Source organism: Rhinolophus sinicus, chromosome 7 (genome assembly GCF_057876585.1).
Source record: "Rhinolophus sinicus isolate RSI-liver-muscle chromosome 7, RSI-T2T, whole genome shotgun sequence".
Taxonomy (NCBI): Eukaryota; Metazoa; Chordata; class Mammalia; order Chiroptera; family Rhinolophidae; genus Rhinolophus; species Rhinolophus sinicus.
In genome coordinates, this window is record NC_142507.1 from 17,350,218 (window position 1) to 17,369,919 (window position 19,702).

General features: G+C 41.5%; 1 long non-coding RNA gene across 2 annotated transcripts in view; it reads right to left on the bottom strand.

Moving 5' to 3' along the window:
* Window positions 1-394: 394 nt before the first annotated feature.
* The window catches only part of LOC141568564 (uncharacterized), a 48,450-nt gene continuing 29,142 nt past the window's right edge, over window positions 395-19,702 (bottom strand). For both annotated transcript variants that reach the window (XR_016021707.1, XR_016021706.1), the window contains 3 exons: window positions 9,611-9,709; window positions 2,097-2,238; window positions 395-1,316 (listed from right to left, as the gene is read on the bottom strand). This is a non-coding gene — a long non-coding RNA (uncharacterized LOC141568564). The remainder of the gene's footprint in view (window positions 1,317-2,096; window positions 2,239-9,610; window positions 9,710-19,702) is intronic.

A 19,702-nucleotide genomic window follows, 5' to 3' on the forward strand; every position in this document is an offset into this window, starting at 1 on the left:
GCCAACAATTCATGGCTCTTGCATCACGACAATGCACCAGCTCACATGGCACTGTCTGTGAGGGAGTTTTTAGCCAGTAAACAAATAACTGTATTGGAACACCCTTCCTACTCACCTGATCTGGCCCCCGATGACTTCTTTCTTTACCTAAAAATAAAAGAAATATTTAAAGGAAGACATTTTGATGACATTCGGGACATCAAGTGTAATACGATGGCGGCTCTGATGGCCATTCCAGAAAAAGAGTTCCAAAATTGCTTTGAAGGGTGGACTAGGCGCTGGCATCAGTGCCTAGCTTCCCAAGGGGAGTACTTTGAAGGTGACCATAGTGATATTCAGCAATGAGGTATGTAGCACTTTTTCTAGAATGAGTCCACAAACTTAGCTGTCCCACCTTGTATTACAGATGTGTCCTTGAACTATTTTCATGTTCAGTGCCTTAATCCCAACCTTCACCACTAAGACTCTCCATCACAACAGCCTTCTAAAGCTGACCTTACAAACCCCAATCTCGCCCCTTCCCAATCCTCCCAACATATTTTGGCACAGTGTCTTCCTCCAGCAGATACACAGCTTTCACTCCGTTACTCCTCGGCCGAACGTTCTGCAAGGCATTGCTTCATTCAGAAGAGGACATGCAGGCTCCTTGGCAGGGCATGCAAGGTCCCCGGGATCTGACTATCCAAGTCCTGCTGTTCCCACCTCCCCTCTCTGACCAGTCATAGGGAATTGCTTGCAGCTTCCAGAAACATACGCTGTTCTATACTGTCATGCCTTTGCATATGCCATGTCTCCTTCCTCAACTTCCATGGCCTTCTGTCCACTTAGTGACTTATACTCATTCTTCATGCCCTCACTCAGCACTCCTGTCTTCTGGGGACATTTCTGTGGCCCTGTCACCTGTACCGTCCTGTGCAGAACTGCTGATTCCCTCTTCTGTGCCACCTCCATAGCTCTTTACATCTGTCGCTCATGGCAGGTATTTAACTCCACTGAAATTGTTTGCTGTCCTGCCTGCCTTCCCTTCAGGCTCCTCGAGGGCCATATCTCTTGGTGTCCCCAGGACCAAGCACAGCTCGTAAACACTCTAACCTTAGGCTGACACAACTCCCCCACGGTGCAAGAGAAGTACGTTGGTTCTTGCAAGACTCAGAGGTTGGCAGTTATTCCTCCAATTCGGAATCTTGTTGCTTTTCCTAAAAAGACTGGTACCACTTGGGCCATTATGTCAGGGCAGGCATGTCCCATGAGAGGCACACCCCACAAAAGCTTCATCTCACGCCTGACAACAGCAGCAGCAGGATCATGCATCAGCTCTGTTAGGGGAAACCAAATGCCCTGTGTCACCTTGCACTAGTGACATACTGTATGCCTTCTTTCTAATCCACCCCGTTGGGGTCATTTTACTTATGGGAGTCAGCCCTTGGGTCCTATCAGAAACACTGGAGCCCCCTGTCACTCAGTACCTAAGCCTGTTCCACGCGCTGATCTCAGGGCCTCTGAGGCTTCCTGCTGGCTGAGTAGCATCTGGCCCCGGGACAGCCCCAGTCAGTCATGGAAGGCCCATTACTAAGACGGCCCAGGGCACAGGTTGTTCCCCTGATAAAAACTGACTAATCAGCACGAGCTGTGCAGCAGGGAAGGGCAGCTGCTACAGGTGCCGATATCTCTGATGGAAGGAAGGGCACAGACAAGGGTTCTCTCTTCTCTTTTGTGAAAATTGGGGCAACTGCTTCTTGGGGACAAGTTTGGCCAGTACCAAAAGCCCGTCCAGTCAGCCGGCCTCAGGTGCCCGAGTTGTCCCAGAGCTGTGCTTTTCCACCTTCCAGAGCTTTCCGGGTGCGTTTCAGCGCCAGGACTGAGAAGAGCAGCTCCTGAGTCTCTTCCATTCTAGGCTCCCTCTCCCTGACACGGCCCCAACCCCAGTCCCTTTGCATCACCACCAGCAGCTCCCCCAGTTCAGCTCCTCAACTCCCTCTCAAAGGCATGCCATGCAAAGCCTGGGCCCACACAGGGCTCGTTTCTCACATCTCGGTTTCACTGACTGCAAAGAAGGACACATTAAATCTTTCCATAAGTAAAAGTGAAAGACTCACAAGGTCAGAACACAGGAACACATGTTGACAGCTCTAGCCCCATGTTTCTCAGTGCAGGTGCTGCTGGCATCCTGTGGGAGGTAGAATTCTCTTTTGTGTGAGTGTTCCATATGGCAGGTCATTCGGCATCCATGCCTTCCACCTGTGAAATGCCAGAGGCACCCCTGACTCAGTCAGTGTGACAATCAAATTACCCCTGCACACACCCAAGTGTTCCCTGGGGTTTTAGGGGAAGAGCCCCTTGTGAAGAGCCACCTTCAGGAAATCCCCTGTCGGTGAAGTTCGCGCCATTTCCAAAAACACCAGGTCGCATTTATTCACATTTTTTCCAGGCCGAGAACAAGTCTGGTCCGTCGCAAGAAATCAGTTCCTAGATCGGGTGCTCTCACTGTCATTCTCTCCTTCCCATTCATTCCCTTAATTAGCATCTTTATGTAAAATTTAAAAAGTCTGGATTTTAAGAAGTAACACTGACGGAAGCCTTGCCCTGCTCGTAGTAATGCAGGCCCAGTAATAAGGAAGCTGTTCGCCATAAATAAAGGCCCTTTGCTCACCATATTTCTTCTCTGCCAGTGACAAAGGCTCGACGCTTACGTTTCCTCATGTCATAGCCAAGAGCAACTTTCCCTGCTTCCCTGGTTTGCCCTCCCCCTCAATCAAAGCCCCTTTCCTCCTATGCATCTCAGACGTCACGTTGTCATCTACTGGGTCAGGAAACTTCTACCGCCATGTACTCACAACTCGATACAGCCCCTTGTCCCCAAGCAATTTATACAATTACACATTGGCTCTGCAAACTTCTCGTGTATGTTTGCTAATTTTCACCTGCAAAGCCGCTGCCCTACTCTAGGTCCACACCAACTGACCCCTGGGCTATTGCAGTTGCCATTGGTTTGTTGTCTTTCAAGATCGAGGTGGGTACTTTCATACACAGTATTATTTTTAATTCTAACTGGTCCCTACCAGTCACATCTTCCGGTCATTCTCCCGATTGCTACCAGGGGGAACTTCCTAAAACTCAAATGACAAGAGTATCAGGTCCAAAGTGCTCAGGTCCAAAGTCCCTAATGTCAAGTTGTATACATACTATTGTCGTGATGCTATCCCAGCCCAGGGCTGCAGATGGGAATAACTTCCCTAGGACACAGCATTAGGCCGTCAGAGGGGGACACAGGTGGTGAGCGCCAATGTGAGGGGCCTGGCCCAGGGCTCAGGTTCATGACACCTGCATCAAACTCGCTCTGGGCGAGCAGGTGGACACACCCAAAGCCAGCATGGAAGCAGAAAAGGGCCCAGCACAGCCGGGTCTAAAACAAAAGCCTGAACCAAAATTCCTTCTAACTTTATGAATGTGAAATTATTATGACTTGATGCATCTGGAATTTTAGAAACATCTTAGGCCTCTGCCTTGGCATTGCTTGTGCAGAAAAAGGAAGAGGCCCGGGGCACACTAAGTGCCCTGTGGCAACTGACTCCCAGCCCTCTGAGAGTTACGAAGCTCCTGGGGGACACTGCAGCCCTTACATTTCAAACACTTGACCTGGCGCCTACTCACACTCGTCAGAAAACGTTCTCTACCTCTGCCTCCTGTCACCCAATCAGGCAGTTATTTGAATACATGCAACAGACTTTTGACTAAATTATATGTACAAATAAAACACAACAAAGCAAAACAAATGCTATACCACTTATATTTTACAAACATATTTCCTCGCCCAAGATGTCAAGTTATAATTCATTCTGTTGGCTTCTAATCTATTTGGCTTAAGAGCTCTTTTGATTGATGACAGACATGTGAACTAATTCATTTTATATTCATTCATTCATTCTGTTACTCTTTACTAACTGTCCATAGAATGCTTGACATGAATTGGGCCAATCTCATATGCACGAAGGCTCCATATTACTCACGATACGTCACTGAATAAATTGATCTGCATGGGACTTCACAACGTGTAGGTGTTTCTTAATGCTTTAAATCAATTGATCAATCAGGACTATTTTTTTAAAAAGCATGTGTTTAGATTTAAATCCAAAAAATATAGTAATATTGTCTTAGAGAGGCTTAGTGGTGCTTTTAAAATATGTCTACAAATTGTTTGACACTCCTGTCATTTAGAGGTGGCCGTCTGTATCCCCTGCTCGTATACCTACTATTGGATAGTATGTCATAGTATGTCCTTGGATACCTACTATTGTATAGTAGTCACCCTCCTTGGTGACTAGCTGACCAACAGAGATAGGCAGAAATGGCACGATGAGATTTCTGAAGCTGTATCATAAAAGCCATGTGATTTCTACCTGGTTCTCTGGCACATTCACACTGAAGACCCAGGTAGTAAGTGCTATCACTTAGAGGCCACCATTCTGAGAGGAACCCCAAGCTGACCCACATGGGAAGACCACATGAGAAGCCCCGAGACTGCATGAAAAGAAAGAGAGGCTTGTACAGCCCCCGGCTCTCCAGCCTCCCACAGCTCCAGCTCCAGCTATGGTCTGATGGCAACCGTTCTGTAGGACCCGAGACAGGTCAAGCTAGCTGAGCCTGCCTCACTGCCTGACCCTCAGAAACAGTGACCACTGTTGTTAGACACCATTAAGTGTGGGAATGGCTTGTTACACAGCAATAGATAACTGACACAGGGGGAAAGGGAAGGTTTTCCATACGAACCTCTACTGCTGTCATTAAGAATGGTCCACAAAGTATTTTCAATTAACTGCAACAAATCAAACTACCTTTGTCCTCTTATTTCTCAGGGTAGTGGATGTTTTGTGTGCCCTTAAGTAATATTGGGCCTCTCAATTTATGCTTGACTCTAAGAAGATTTTTCATAGATAGTTAGAGACTCCTGCTTGCTTACATTTTAAGAAGAGACAGTTAAAGGAAGAAGCAGTAACCATAATTCTAGACAACGTGTAAATATCAAAATCCTTGCGGTGACAAGACACAGGAAACCAGAAGCATTTTTGCCTCCCCCTAATAGCTATGTAGCACGTGATCAAATCACTGTTCTCTACTCACTACACAACTTAAATGGCCAAACTTGATTCATCGACCAAGAAAGTTTCCACTCTGTCTCTTCTTTTCCAACAACAGATAATGTGATAAATTGGTGTTAAATTGTCTTGTTAACAGTTACCATGAGTTACTCTCGCTACAGTTCCGTTTAGCTACAAGCAATTCCATCTTTTTCTGTGGCTTGTCTGTGGCCTTCCTTGCAACAAATGAATCAGCAGAGGGTTAGCATTCTAATGAAACCTGATGGTCTTCAGAAACGGGATCTTCTTGGTATAGAAATAGGACTTGCTGAACATTATCCTAGAAAAGGCTGGGCAGTATTTAATGCAATAAAAGAGAAATCAGTCACAAAGCATCAAAAACCCAATAGCAACATAGAAAAGCTATGGGTGTGGGAGGGGGAGGAGGGAACAGTGGAATTTAAAAAGCAAGGGAAGAAACTAGAGGACTTTGAGTTTATCAGCTCTTCCTACAACATGCTGGCACGAGGTCAACTCTTGCGATGGTAAGAAAATGGATCACCTAAGTGGCTTGAAAGGAGAGGTATCGATTCAAAAATGATTTTCAGAGGGTTGGGCTAGAGAGTGAAAAGGAGAGTTCATACAGCAAAAAAAAGCAAAAGCATATTTGTCTATAACTGAAGCCATTGAAAGTCAAGCCTGACCGAGTCCGGTAACAGGTTGAAAAGCACCAGGGTGGAGATGAAAGAGCACAGATGGAGGCCATGCTTGGTGGCTGCTCCAGCACTAATCCTGCCTCTTTCTCTTCTGCATCCTGGATTTCATGTCATGTTATATAACTTATCAAATCAGGGCTTCTTATTGCAGGAGCCGGGGACAATTAAGAAGATAGCCTCGGTGGGGGCAGGTCAGGGCTGGAAGTGCTGACTTGTCCCATACGCGCTGTCCCAGAGCCCGGTGAGCCCAGGAAGGGGAAGGTAGAATTAGATCACATGATTTTGGAGTATTTGAATTTATCTTGTGACCTTAAGATGCTGTGAAATTGAAGAATAATCACCCAAAGCTAAGAATCCAGGAAAGAATCACCAGAGAAAGAATTAAAAATAAGACTGTGTATGAAAGTACCCACTTGATCTTGAAAGACAACAAACCAATGGCAACAGCAATAACTGAGCAGAGTCTCGAGCATAGGAAATCCAACACAACTCACTGAGGTCAGTGTGAACAAAGGGGAGATCAACTATGCAAACACTGGATGTGCCATGAGGCTTTCAAAAAAATAAAATGGAACAGTTCTTAGAAAAAAAGAATAGGAAGGCAAGAACCCTACACATGGAGGAAAAGACTTCAGAAAAAGCATAAATGATGAAGATAAATTAAACAGACCCAACTCTGCAGCCAGTTCTTAGTGAAAAAGAGATTATGCAGTAATTTATTTGAAAACAGCTGAAAGACCATGAAGAGTAAATCCTAACCCACACGTCTATGGAACAAGTCAGGCCTTACCCCTCACTGCCTAAAAGACTTCCTACAACAAGTAGGGTCATAATAATTCTCCCAGACCTGGATATACCTGTGTATACATCTGGTATCACTACTTGGAAACAGCTTTAGAAAGTTAGGTAATCATATGCAGTAAGAGCTCAAAAAATCAGGCATTTAGTTATGCTGACACCAAAAATCTTGTTTAAAAAAATTAATCAAATCAATCAACTGAATACTCCAGAGCAGCTAGTTTCAAAATAACCACTTTTCAATGAGTTTTCAAAATAACCACTCTTCTCCCCACTCTTGCTGCTTTCTAGATCTTCTATGTGTATCTAAACCCATCCCATAGCATTATTTTTAGCCCTGCTGGCAGTAACCTAAAGAATAGGTAGGTCCCATCTTATCCTCTAATTGGAACGGTCCTCTATAGTGACAGTTGTTTTTTGTTACGAAGAATGCTAGAAGTAATTGCTTTTACATGGTTTATAGAACAGACTGTTCACCTCAAAAAAATAATGAAGGGCAATGAGGGGATACTTGTTTGGACTTCGCAAGGATGCTGCCTGATAATGAATACCCAATTGGAACGTATGATGAAAGACAAATCTGCAAGTCCTAAAGTGTAGTAGAGCTCAGTGACTGACACTCAGCTCAGAACATTCAGTGTGCCATCAAATAAATGTACCACATTCCGTAAGAGATCATCAGGCCTATTCCCGTTAAAAATTAATGAAAAATAAAGTCATTTCGTGTTTTCTCTACTTTATAGATAGCTTTTTATCCTAAAACATATAAATCTGAGGTTTCATTCTAAGCTGTGCTGGGTTTTGTTTTTCGTTTTGTTTTTTTTAAAACTGAGAGAGATGACTCTGGTTGCTGAGGTTTTTGTACGCCCAGTATGCTTAGCAACTCTCCAGTTTTGGGGGGACAGGGACAGAGGGGGAGAGGTGGAAGCTCCTTCCCCAGTTGTGTGGTCCTTTGCGGTGGTAAAGTCACCATGCTTATTTCAAGCCCACCAGCCTCCCTAGTCCCACCCTGCAGGAGGAGAAAAGATCCCAAGTCAATCGTGGAGTCACATCCCCCGGGGCCCAGTGATTTGTTCAGGATGAACATGTGACCCAAGCTGGGCCGATTGGAGGTCTGGGTGCTACTTGTTGAACTCAGAAGGAAAGGCAGACAAACATTCTCTGTTTGGGGACCAGGAATGGTAGGAATGGCAATGGCAGGACTTTTCAGCAATTTAGAAGAAGGCTGTGTGAAGAAAGAAGAGAATAAATCCAACATGCAAACAAAAGACAGAAACAAGCTGAAAAATGAGAGGAAGAGAGAGAAAAAACAATGAGCCCCTGGATTTGGCCACGCAAAACAGGGAGCTTTTCCCTGGACTTCAAATTAAATGAGCCAGGGCTTCTGGCTCTTGCAATGCAAAGAACCCTGATTAATACAACCTATATGATTATTTTAATAATTCTTTAATACTGTTAGCTGGATACAAAACTGATATACTTTGTGGTTCCAATTTCGTAAAACAATAACATATATAGCAATTCTAGTTACAACAATGGCAAACATACTGACCATTATGTGCCAGGCACTACTCATATATGTGTGTGCGTGTGAACAGAAATAGAGAAGTCAGTCTGCGACCAGTGCCAGCCAGCACAGCAAGACACACCTCCGCAAAGTTCATGATGGGTCTCTAAGGGTAACTTGGAGTGCATAAAGATACAGAGGTGATTTTCATTTCTTTGTATACTTATCATTTATTTCCAAGTCTTCCAGAATAAACTATATAACTTTTGGAATCAAAAAAAAAAAAAAAAATGTCCTTGAAAAAGACTACTCCATTTATCAACCCAACAAAGCTATTTCTCACTAATTGTTGTTTTAATATTAATTAAGAGCATTTATATAATGTTGTGGAAAAGTCAAACTAAAATATATTATCTGTCATGGCATTTCATTTTGTGTGTCTCATAGCTGTGTCTTCCTATTAATCTCCTCAGCATATTTGCATATCTCTTTTTAAAATTCCCTCACAGAAAATCTTCCTGTGTACTAAGTAGGAAATTGTTCTGACCCTGAACTAAAACAATAGAGTTCTTGAGATTAGAAAGTCCCTTCGGACTGAATTTAAACAATAGATGAAAATGTGTTGTCTGTCTGTTTAACCCTCCCACGAGTGAGAGTCCATTTGCCTCTATTATGTTAACCACTGCTCTTTTAAGCTTCAAGGGAAAATTTTTAAGTCACAAAGTCTTTTTCAGTCAACTTGAACCAAGTGAAAAAAAGAAATATAATATGAAAGAGACAAACCAAAATGAGGAACTAAATTTATGTCATTTTTTTTTAGTTTTAGTTTTGAGTAACCTCTGATGAGTAAAACCTGACTCTTAGCCTGGCAGCCTCGTGGCGTACCCTGTTCTGCCACCCAGCCCTCACCCCATCCCCAGACACCGTCACAACCGTAGATGCAGCGGCCACCATCCCAGAGGCAGACAAATATTGAGTGTCTATAACACCAAACCAAAGGGAAGACAATGAGTTGAGGTAGAGCCAAAAGCCAGGGCTATTGCCTACGGTTAAAATCTTGAAGTTGTCATATTGAGTGTGTGACCTTGGGCAAGCTGCTGAATAGTAACTACCAAAGAGGTGTGTTAAGAAGAGATGAAATATTCCTCAAGCGCCCAGCCCAGTGCCTCACATATAGTAAGTGCCAGATGATAGTTTGCTACTATTAGCAGCAAAGGACTTTCACACACATCATTCACTGTCCTCTCTCAATGTCCTCTGATGTTCCCAGCTCCTCCTGTCCCCCAGTAGAACTGATCACCACCATCCCCCATCCTCACCTGGTGCAGGAGGCACTTACGTGACTTCAGGGCATGTAAGGCATTTCCATGTGTCTCTCCACTACAGCATAATCCATGAGGGTTAATAATATAGTTAATAATGAGACTGTGTGGTATTTGTCTTGACATGTCTGACACCCAACATCTAGAGGACATTCCATAATTTTTTAAGCAATGAGTGCATGAATGCCTGACCTTCTAACAGATGAAGAATTTGAGCTTCAGCAGTCATACGCAGCTTCCAAAAAATCACAAGCTGGTAAGTGCCAGAGTCTGGTGCTTTCATTAAAGGGTCTGAAAGAACAACAGTAATATGTCACAGTTCAATGTCTTAGAGAAAACAGACAAGCTTACCTAGAAAGGGGACAAGATAAAGGAGCTGTTAAAAATAACAAATTTTGATCAAACATATGACAATAGCATGCTCCGTTTATAAGAAATGAAGGTCTTGTGTAGACATACACAAACCAGCTTTAAAACAAAGAAATGCAATCCGGCCCAGTCACACAAGTGATTACTTTGGAGATGATCCACTCCATACCAGGAAACAATCAGTAACTAATCATGGAATCTCATATGAAGTGCTTTGCATGTTTTCTAAGACCTCCTAAATCACGTTGTTTGTTTATGTATTCGTTGCTTTCATTTGAACCATTGTTTTAAAACTCACTCAGTGATTTGGAATTTTGGAGTGTTATTCTTTTGCAAAGGTTTCAACGTGAAAGTATAACCACAAAGGACAGTGATCCTGTTGCCTCTTAACCATATGGATATTTTCGTAAACTTTCAGTGACTTTTTGAACCATTCATTCTCATCCATTTCTTTTTTTTCTTTTAAGATAGATAAGCTTGTGCTTTCAAAAGAGGAGTCTTTTTGCCTCTGTGCCTTTCTTGTGCAAGAATAAAACATTTTTAAACCTCTTTAAATGAGAGCCCGTTCTTTTTTCTGTGTGTTTGGTGCTAAAGGAAAGGAGAAGCAATTGCCTCTCCCCGTTCCTCTTGCTCAAGCTCTCTTTTTGTCTGGTCTGATTATCAGTCTTCCTAAGAGAATGCAGAGGAGTAGTGTCAACACGCCAGCTGAAGTTCAAGTAGAAGCCAACACTGGCCTGCCCAAGAGAGCTGAGGTCACTGATACCCGCCAGGCCATCCCTTCACTGGGTTTAATCCATGAACACACATTGATCTGAAATTTTAAAACTATGAGAGAATGACTCAAACCAGCATGGCATATTCTTCCTCAATTTTTTGGAGCAAAGTTTCCTGTTAACTAATAATGAAGAAGAGAATACGTCGTTCCTGTTATTTTGAAACCATTGAAAAATATTTTAATACTTTAAAATTTTTCTCCAAAACCTTCCTTTTTTAAAAATGGATATCTGGGGAACAATTTGAAATCTAGTTAGTCCATATACTTTTTAGCTTAATAGCACAAAAATGCATTTGTTGTAACTTTCTTTGGGTCATAAAAAGTCACAATAGGGCCGGCCCGGTGGCTCAGGCGGTTAAAGCTCCGTGCTCCTAACTCTGAAGGCTGCCGGTTCGATTCCCACATGGGCCAGTGAGCTCTCAACCACAAGGTTGCCAGTTCAACTCCTCGAGTTCCGCAAGGGATGGTGGGCTGCACCCCCTGCAACTAAAATTGAATACAGCACCTTGAACTGAGTTGCCACTGAGCTCCTGGATGGCTCAGTTGGTTGGAATGCGTCCTCTCAACCACAAGGTTGCCAGTTTGACTCCCGCAAGGGATGGTGGGCTGTGCCTTCTGCAACTAGCAACGGCAACTGGACCTGGAGCTGAGCTGCGCCCTCCACAACTAAGATTGAAAGGACAACTACTTGACTTGGAAAAAAAAAAAGAAGGCCTGGAAGTACACACTGTCCCCCAATAAAGTCCTGTTCCCCTTCCCCAATAAAATCTTAAAAAAAAAAAAAAAAAGTCACAATAATTTTTACTCTAAACCAGGAAAGGAGGTGACTTCACAATAGTACAAAGTTACTGATTGAATTTACTTTAAAATGTTTTAATGTTTTCTAGAAAGGGAGAACGCAAACTACAAAACTTTTTAAAGTACAAGATACCTCTTTCGTTTTGACCAGTTTATGAAAAGATGGCAAAAAACATGAAAACCGAAGAAACCATGACCATCACCACTGAACACAGAACGTTACATTTCCTGTCCTTAAAGTCATCCCAGAGTTAAGCATTTTCTTCCATCAAAGGAGCAGAAAGCTGGGAAAGGGCTGAAGCTGGTCCAAGGCAGCTTTCATCTCAGGAAGTATGTCAGCCTCACCTTCTGAAAATTCAAAAGACCAACTTCACACTTTTACATGATCTCTCATTTTTCAGTTTCCTGGGCTTTGTTTCTTCTTAATCTGGGCCTATGGTTTCCACGTAACGGATGGCTAGGATTCAATAAGAAGTAAGGGGAGACAAAAGCCAAATTTGCAAAGACTTGCCACAGGGTTGGCAAAAAAAACACGTGCCTCTCATACTCCCTAGCAGGCCATTATTCCTGGCCTGAGTGCCCAAGAAACTCGGAGTTTTGCAACAGTTACAAGGATTCTGTGTGTGGTTATTACTTAGTGCCCTGTTTCTGCCAGTGGCGATGATGGTGTCTACTTGTTGCTGTCATCCAAGAAGTTTGCCGTAGCAGGAGCTCTGGACAAAACCCTACCAATATCTTTATAATGCTCAGTCTTTCTCTTTACTCTGCTGTGCACTTATAACCAGAAGCAGCTGCAGAATAACCAAATCAGCTCATTTAAGCTGGGTCATTTTTGTAAGTCACGTCTACCAGCAATAGACTGAAACAGATATAGCTACAGATGAAGAAAGAGGTCGTCGACTATTCAGAGGGTTTTGTAGTTAAACCCAGAGGAGATGTTTCACCAAGTTCAGTTCAGTGGGCGTTTTTTTATTTGTGTGTTTGTTTTATGTATGGGAACTTTAATGCCTCAATTACTTCTGACCCTTTACCTTCCACTGTGTTGAGTCATGCTGTTGTGTTTCAGTGTCTTCTTAACTGGCATTCTTTTCTTCTGGAAGGAAACACTTCCACTACAAATAGCTTACACACATTCATGCATCTCTTTATTCCTCTATGACTTTCAAGAATTTCTATTTTGTGCCACTTTAAACAAGCCTAAGCCTTAGAATGTACATCCGACTGCATTAACGTCTGCGTGTGGGTGGGCATGTTGCCATTACAATCTGCCCTGCCGTTTTTGTGTACAGTTTGCTTTGACAGTCAGCAAAGAACATACTTGAAATGCTCAGCATCTCACTTTGATTTCACAGCCCACGGTATCTGTTCATTCAAGTTTGGACTCTTCTACACAAACCGGATGGGTTGAAACACAATTACAAGATCCAGATGATGGTTTTATTTCCCAGACGTGTCTATATCCATCTGTGAGTGCCATGAGACACACGTTTCAGCCATGAGACACATAGCTTCCTAGAACATGTTTCAACACACACACACACACACACACACACACACACACACACACAATAAAGCTAATAGTTGAAATAATAAAAGCTGCCCCTTTTCCTAACCCTTCCTATATGTTAGACATTGGACTAAATATTTTGCTCAGAGTATCTCATTTAGGTTCATGATGATGGTGAAAAAAATAGCTATTATTAGCCCCATTTTACTAATAATTTAGAGTAATTCATCCAAAGTCATACATGAGTAAGTATATCAGAACTGCATTTTGGGCCCAAGGGCTCTGTCCTTTCAAAGCCTGTACCCTGAAACACTGTGTTTGAATGTCTCCTCTACAAAGCACTGCTTCCAAAACTGTCTGCTGGGAAAACATTGTACAGTCGTTTTAGTAACTTGCCAAGTCCAGCTTTAATGCACCTTATGGTTGAAAATGACAGCCCAGAAAATTGCATGGTGTTTTTAAGAGTATGAAGAGATTTTTCATATCTTCCAGTGCTGTCTTACACTAATTGAAGCCATTGGAAGCTTTTGGTTTTTATTTTTGTTTGTTGTTTCCTTAACATCGAGTTGCACGAACTATTCACTAACTTAAGAATATTCTTCACTTTCTTGTAATATTTGTATGATCTTTCCTATACCAAGAATTCTTTTGGCTATTCTAGAACTCTTGGCAAATACATGTTTCATGTGCAACCTTTTTTTTTTTTTAAACCTCAGAACGATATATTAGGTGATAATTTCAACATGCTGCTCAAGGGGGCAGAAATTTCTTTTACTGATAAACATTAAGTTTGTCAGTACAAAAAACTACTTGATCGTTGATTTTTTTTTTCCTTTTGAACCATTCACTGCAAGGGTGTTTCATTTAGCAATATGGTCTTTCCTTACATCATTTCTGTTAAAGCCACTATCTGAGAGCGTTTGTGTACAAGGCCCTGTTAGTTCAAAATTCAGACGGCTTTCTGGGCAACTCGCTTGAATGATGATTTACTGAATTCACATCAAGCTCTTTCTGCATTGAATGTTATTCCTATGGATGGGGTTGATCCTACCAAGGGATGGCAAACAGTTTTGGTGGTCGGTCACCTGTTTTGGTGTGGCCTGCAAGCTAAGAATGGTTTTACACTTTTTAATAATTGAAAAGAAACACAAGAAGAAGAATATTTCATGACTTGTGAAAGTTACATGAAATTCAAATTTCATTATCTATAAATAAAGCTTTACTGGAACACAGCCATGGTCATTCATTTATGTATCACCTGTGACAGCTTCTGAAACACAAGTAGTTGCTACAGGCCCACAAAACCTAAAATATTTACCACCTGGCTCTTTACCAAAAAAGTTGGCTGATCCCTGAAATAAAGAATAAATATACCGTGTTTCCCCGAAAATAAGACCTAGCCGGACAATCAGCTCTAATGCACCTTTTGGAGCAAAAATTAATATAAGACCCGGTATTATACCATATTATATTATATTATATTATATTATATTATATTATATTATATTATATTATATTATATTATATTATACTATATAAGTCTTACGTTATAGAAAAATAAGACCAGGTCTTATATTAATTTTTGCTCCAAAAGCCACGTTAGAGCTGATTATCCAGCTAGGCCTAATATTCGGGGAAATACAGTAGTTGTCGACTAGTTGTTGAATGGCTCTTTTAGATACCAGAGCCCTTCAGTGTTTTGGTTGGCTTCTTTCTTTCTTTTTTCTTACTTGATAGCTTTTGAAATGTACAGTTTGGGATAAGTTAGCTTTCTATATGGATAAGAATTAAAACTTTAAGAATTAGCACTTTAAACTCTCATACAAATTATAGAACAAACATTGAGATTGGAAAGGGCTTTCAGAACTATCTATTGTCAAAATGTGCCAAATAATTGCTTAGTTCCTGAAACCAAATTCACTGGCCATACCACCACCTTCCCCACTCACGGGAATGTCACCATGGGAGCTGTGATCCGTGGGGGAGAGCGGAGGCACTGACGCAGGGGTCCTAAGCAGGGGCGTCCCTTCCAGGAGGTGATATGCTGCATGGCTGCTGACCTTGGACTGGCTTTCATGAACAACTTCCTGAAGCCAACTTGTTTTCGGTCTTTTGTCTCTTTTGCATAGATGGAGAGAAGTATGGGCAGCTGCATTTCCCGGATAATACACCAAGAGGCTGCCTTCCTGCAGATTGAATTAGCAAGTTCAAGTTGGAGGTAGGCTTTTTCCCTGTGGTTTTGCCTACCATCACCCACCTCACAAATTATCGTCTTCACTTTTGCTCTCAGTGAAGTTTGACTCGTCTGCACCACTCAAAATGATGTTTGTTTCATCTGGATGTTCCCCAGGGCTCAGCAGCTTGTGGATATAAACAAGGTCACTTTTACTATGTTACCCCAAACTGCCTATTCTTATTTTGCTGCTCACAAAGGCCTCTGGCCCCCCACATCATCCCACAACCCCCCTCCAATGTATTTCTAGAGATCCCCAGAGATGTCCCCATGTGCTCAGGAGCCAAGTTGTAAGCCCAGTCACCCAGGAGCACCTGCCTTATTCCACTTCTCACGTGAGCTGAAGGCTGCTCCTGTGAGCTGTAACCACTGTGGGGGCTGTGTTATCACCACACACCCCCACCAGCGCTTCACCCTCTACCCCCACACTCCCACAACTGCTAATTCTCCAGGTGCCAGAACAGGGCAGCACTCCATGCAAAAAGAGGAGAAATATCTTCCCGAATTTCACTGCTCTCTGCAGCTAGGCGTCCCAAACTTACTGCCTGAGTCCAGAGCCTCCCAATGATTCCCACACAAGCATCTTGATCAGTTATCACTCCTTAAAAATAGAAAAGATTTCTCCCCATTTTACCGATTAAAAAGGGAAACTCACAGAGGTAGTGCAGTGTCACCTATTACCCATGGCATAAGGAACCAAATGCGAGGTCAAACTCCAAACAATGCTTTTTTGTTTCTGTTGCTTTACCAGTCTGGGGTTCAACAGATTTCTCATTTTCTTCCACCTGTCAGACTTTTTAGACCTTCTTGTACTTATCCCTGATCCAAATCTTTTGAACAAGTGAGGCCCAAGCATCTTGTTTCTACTCCCTTTTACTTAGGTAGCATTGACTTACAAGGCTCTAATTGGCTAATTCTTTCAGGTAGTTAAGGAAAAAGCTCTCTCTCTTCCTATTTGAATTCTCCCAAAGTTTAAAAAAATGTGGGAAGCTTCATGATTGTTTGATTAACATAGCAGAGATATAAAATCTTGCAACAAAAATACTGAAAAAAAGAGAGAAAAGGATAGGTCAATTCTTATCTATGATAGAAATGCAGTGTTAGCAAATTTAACCAACCGTACATTAATGAGACTAATACACCATGATCAAGTAGGTTTTATTCTAAGAATTCAGGAATGCTCAGAGGAATAATATATGGACTCGGGGTGTGTGTGTGTGTGTGTGTGTGTGTGTGTGGCATTGAGAACTTTACACTAAAATAATAATGGTGGTCACACTAGGTGGTGGGATCGTAGATTATGTTTATTTCCTCCCTTTGCTTCTCTGCAAAGTCATTTGAACTATAATGAAGAGAAGAGCTTATTCATAATAGTAAAAAAAAAAAAAAAAAAAAAAAAAAACCCATAAAATATCTAGGTGACATTTAAAAAGAAATCTGCAGTACTGATTTGAAGAAACTTTAGTTCACTACAAACTGAGTTTACTAAAAGAGGACTTTACTAACTGAAGAAATCTTATGGCAAAAACAAATGCCAAATCTTTGCAAAATAATCTATAAATTTAATAAACATCAATAAAAATTTCAAGGAAATATTTTGAAATCTATAAAACTTATTTTTAAATGTATTTGATAGAATGAATACATAACTGCCAAAAAACTTTTTATATACAATTTTATAAATATAACTATATATAAATATATAAATGAATATATATATAAATATATATTTGAATATATAAATGAATATATTTGAATATATATAAATGAATATATAACTTTAAAAAAACTGAAAAACGAAAAACAGAAAGAAGGATAATGAGGGGAGACTTATTTTCCCATTACTAAAAAAAGTATGCTTTAAAGCCACAGTCATTAAAAACAGTGTATCAGAGCTAGGCAGAAAGATTTATAGAACAGAAGACCAGAAATCGACCCCTGCATAAGTAAACAGATTAAAAGGTAGCATTCAAATCAATGTGGAAATGATCAATACAAATAGATAGAACAGCTTGCTAACTAAAAGAAATTTCAATTGAATTACAGCTTAAACATAAAAGATGAAACCACAAATGGATGCTGTTTGGTGTTTCTTTTTCCGCTCCCAATACGTCCATGCCAAATCTGAAGGATAACACACATCCAACATATCTGTCTATATCAGAAGTAAATTCCGCATCACCATCCTTCTCTTGAGAAAATGAGAGTGGCTTTGGAGGAAGAACAGCATCTTGTGGTGAACCATCATTACAGGGAATTTTAATAATCTGACAAAGTATTATGATGTTACATTTGTGAATTTTCTAATTTTTTTGTGCAGCAAAAGCTGTATACTAATATTGGAATACATTCTCTTAAGCAGCACTACTTTTTTCAGAAAAAAAGTCTACTTATTTTTACAGATCTTCACAGTTTTTTAATTATAGAAAGGTGGGAAATCCACATTCACTGATAGCCGTCTTAGATTGGTTTTCAACGAAGACAGGGCTTGAGACGGATTCTTGAGAAATGATTGAGAAATTGGCCTCAGAAGGAGAGAGGCAGAAGCAAGAAAGAGCAGGGGAGAGAAAGGTGCAGGAGGTGGTGGTGGCTGGAACGTGGCTAGGCCCATCCCCGTAGTGCAGCTCTCCAGCACACTCTGCACACAGATGGAGGCCCTCCTTGAGAAAGGGGGCCAGCCTTTTGTGCTTCCTGTCAGTCAGTCAAGGCACAGGCTGCCCCCACTGGAGGGAGGAGGAGAGAAACCTTAATTTCCCACGCGAGGCACCCCCACTCCCAAGCCCCCCCAATATACCTTTCAGCCAAGGCCATGAGAGAGGGGCAGCTGGGGGCCATTAGCAGCTGAGACTCATGACAGCTGGAAGTGAGTAGAAAGGCGTAGTGAGGGGAAGAGGCAGGGCTAGTGTTGCCTCAAATTAAATTTGAATTTCAGATGAAACGAAGAATAATTTTTTGACTATAAGTTTGTCCCATACAATATTTATACAGAAATATTTACATTGATATTAACATATAATATTTATATTACATCATTTTTATAGTTTATGTTATATTTATGTATTCTATAACGAAAAAGTTGTTCATCTGAAATTTTACCTTAATTGGGCATTCTGTATTTTCAGTTGCTTAATTGGGCAACCCAAGTGGGCCCCAAACATCATCCACACCAATATTTCACAGGTGCCAGGCTCTCTTATGGACATTTCTTCATTTAGACTTCGGAACAACTCTGTAAGAGCAGTACTAGTTTCTTCATATTACAAAATACAGGACAGTGGGAGGTCACACAGAAATAACTGGAAGAAGCAGAATTGGACCCAATATGACCCCCAGCCAGAGTGCACACAGCCTCCACCAGCCACTCTGAGTGGGACCCTTCAGGTCACTCTGCCTTGTCACATGAGGTCCTCAGCCAGGGCTTGGCCAAAGGGGAGAAACCCCAAGTAGAAAATGACTTATGTGACTCCTAAAAGAGATGGGGAAAATCTCTGCTCACCCCTTTCCCTCCAAACAGGCATCACGCAAAGTAAAACGCTCTCTAAACCTGCAGCTCGGGCTCTTTCCGTTCCTGCTTTAGGCAACATGGCTTCAAACCAAGAGGGATGAGCAAACTGAAGGAGCAGGGTCGAAGTGGAAACAAACGCCCTTAGGCTGCCTCCCAGTAAAGAAAAAAGAACCCTTCTAAAATGGTGAGCCCCAAACTCAGGGCTAAGCTTTGTAATAATAGATAGACAAGGACACATCCAGCTGAAAGGGTTGCAGCTGTAAAGGAACAATAAAGTCAGAAGAAAATACCAACCCTGCATTAGGATTCATATTTAGCTTGGTTGGGTTTTAAAGATTTCTTGGAAGATCTAATAGTGTTACTTAGGCTTACACAGGTAATAATATATGTCCCTTTCGCCCTTTCTTTATCTCAGTGTGTGTATATATATATATATATATAGAGAGAGAGAGAGAGAGAGAGAGAGAGAGAGAGAGAGAGAACAGAGATTGGAATAGATTAGAGATCTATGGAGCCATTTAGAGCTTTTGGATACCACAATCACAAATACACTAAGTAGTCAACAATAATGAAATGAATGGCATAGAAAAGTACCAATCAAGTGTCGAACTCCTTTTGACATAAAGGAGAAATTTAGCTATTACGGTATACTTGCAACTAATACAGCAGATTTTTTTTGTTGCACTGAATATAAAAGCCAAAAGAGCAGAAACTCTGATCTGTTTTGTTCCTTGGAACAATGCCTTGTATAGAGGAAGCATTCAATAAACATTTGTTAGAATGGCTATCATCAACAAGACAAATAGTAACAAGTGTTGGAGAGGCTGTGGAGAAAAAGGAACCCTCATACACTGTTGGTGGGAATGCAGACTGGTGCAGCCATTATGGAAGACAGTGTGGAGGTTCCTCAAAAAATTATGAATAGACTTACCGTATGATCCAGCAATCCCACTCCTGGGTATCTACCAAAAAAATTTGAAAACATTTATTCATAAAAACACGTGTGCTCCGATGTTCATTGCAGCTTTATTTACGGTGGCCAAGACATGGAAACAACCAAAATGTCCTTCAATAGATGAATGGATAAAGAAGTTGTG